This window comes from Apium graveolens, chromosome 5 (genome assembly GCF_009905375.1).
Source record: "Apium graveolens cultivar Ventura chromosome 5, ASM990537v1, whole genome shotgun sequence".
Classification (NCBI taxonomy): Eukaryota; Viridiplantae; Streptophyta; class Magnoliopsida; order Apiales; family Apiaceae; genus Apium; species Apium graveolens.
The window spans coordinates 132,876,505-132,878,983 of NC_133651.1; the positions used below are offsets into that span (position 1 = coordinate 132,876,505).

A 2,479-nucleotide genomic window follows, 5' to 3' on the forward strand; every position below is an offset into this window, starting at 1 on the left:
CCAAGAGATTCAAATGGTATGTCCAGCTTTCGCTTCCAGGGAGAAGCGTTCAGATATTGTAATTGCTCATTGCTATCTTCATCATCGCTGTCAAAATTCCCCACTAAGGCCTTTTCCAATGCATCAGACATTAGCATGTGATCGAGTTCCGAAGTAACCGCAGAATCAATCACATCCACTTTTAAGCACTCCTCATCTTCTGTAGGGAATTTCATTGCCTTGAATACGTTGAAGGTCGCATCCTGATCTTGGACCCGCATAGTAAGTTCACCTTTTTGTACATCTATCAAGGTACGGCCAGTAGCCAAGAAAGGCCTTCCCAAGATTATGGGAATCTTCTTATCTTCCTCAAAATCCAGAATAACAAAATCTGCTGGAAAGAAGAGCTTATCCACCTTGATGAGCACATCCTCAACTATACCCCTTGGGTAAGTAATGGAACGGTCAGCCAATTGTAGTGACATGTACGTGGGTTTTGGATCAGGCAGATCCAGTTTTTTAAAGATCAACAACGGCATCAGATTAATGCTTGCTCCCAAATCACAAAGGCACTTGTCAAAAGTTAGATTGCCAATGGTGCAAGGAATGGTGAAGCTTCCTGGATCTTTCAGTTTTGGTGGTAACTTTTGCTGCAGAACAGCGCTGCATTCTTCCGTGAGAGCAACAGTTTCAAGGTCATCCAGTTTCACCTTCCTTGAAAGAATAGTCTTCATAAGCTTCGCATAACTAGGCATTTGTTCAAGAGCTTCAGCGAAAGGTATATTGATGTGAAGTTTCTTGAACACCTCTAGAAACTTCCCGAACTGTCTATCCAGCTTTTGTTGCTGCAATCTCTTAGGAAAAGGTGGTGGAGGATAGAGCTGTTTCTCCCCTGTATTAGCCTCAGGCAGAGTGTGTTCAACAGTAGTCTTCCTTGGTTCCGCCGCTTTCTCCTTTTGCTTAGATTCTTCATCTCTAACTTCAGCTTTGACTTCCTTTGCCTTTTCGGCATCAGCCACTTTTCCAAACCTTAAGGTAATAGCCTTGACTTGCTCTTTAGCTTCCTTCCTGCCTGGTACTTCCGTGTCACTGGGAAGAGTGCCAGGTTGACGATTGAGCACTGCATTGGCTAATTGACCGATTTGATTTTCCAAGGTCTTGATAGAAACCGCCTGACTCTTGCACAACAGCTTAAGTTCCTCAAAATCCGCACTAATAGGTGCAGCTGTACTTCCCTGTTGAGGATATGATTGCCTTGTAGCATACTGCTGTGGTTGCTGGAATCCAGGTAGGTTAAACTGTTTACTCACTCCTTGCTGATATGGTGGCTGAATAGCATTCTGATTATTCCCCCAGCTGAAATTTGGATGATTTCTGTTATTAGGATGATAGGTCGCTGATAATTATTCACATACTGAACAGATTCGTTTACAAGAGAACACTGATCCGTAGCATGAGAACCTGCACAAAGCTCACAAACCAAAGCTATTTGATTAACTCCATACGTAGCCAAAGAATCAACCTTCATTGATAGCGCTTGGAGCTGGGCTGCAATAGCGGTGGCTGCATCAACTTCCAGAATACCTGCTACCTTGCCTGACGTCATCCTCTGAGTTGGGTTTTGATGCTCATTTGCAGCCATCGTCTCGATAAGATTATACGCCTCAGTATAGCTTTTAGCCCATAAGGCGCCTCCAGCTGCTGCATCGAGCATGGGCCGAAATTGGGCCCCCAAACCATTATAGAAACCAGTGATCACCATCCAATCCGGCATTCCATGATGTGGACATTTTCTCAACATTTCCTTGTAGCGTTCCCAAGCCTCGCACATAGATTCTGTAGGTTGCTGCGCAAACTGAGTAAGAGCACTCCTCATAGCAGCAGTCTTTGCCATCGGATAAAACTTCACCAGAAACTTTTGCGCAAGATCTTGCCACGTAGTGATGGACCCAGCTGGTTCAGAATGTAACCAGTCTTTAGCCTTGTCCCTTAGTGAGAATGGGAAAAGCCTCAACTTGATAGCCTCATCAGTCACGCCATTATACTTAAAAGTGCTGCAGATCTCGACAAAATTCCTTATGTGCATGTTGGGGTCTTCAGTTGCCGCTCCTCCAAAAGAAACAGAATTTTGCACCATCTGAATAGTGCCCGGCTTGATTTCAAAGGTGTTAGCTTGAATAGCCGGATGAAGGATGCTTGACTGAATGTCATCAATTTTAGGCTGAGAAAAATCCATAAGAGCTGGATCAGCTTGAACAATAAGATCTCCCATGTTTACTGGTTCTTTCTGCTCAGTTCCTGAATCCGAATCCTCAAAATCTAACTTCTCCGGAATATCAAGAACTTCGTCTGTCTCCTCAGCTGTATCTAAAGTCCTCTTGCGAGCACGAGAACGAGTTTGCATAAACGCTTGCTAAAGTACCTGAAACACAACCGAAAAGAGTAAGTAACTACTACGTCCTAATCACTGAGTCCTAATGACCAATGATGGTAAGTACAT

General features: G+C 44.0%; 1 non-coding gene across 1 annotated transcript; it reads left to right on the forward strand.

Moving 5' to 3' along the window:
• Positions 1-1,751: 1,751 nt before the first annotated feature.
• LOC141662571 (small nucleolar RNA R71) lies at positions 1,752-1,858 on the forward strand. Its single transcript, XR_012550679.1, has one exon. It is a non-coding gene; the product is annotated as a small nucleolar RNA R71 (small nucleolar RNA).
• Positions 1,859-2,479: the final 621 nt, after the last annotated feature.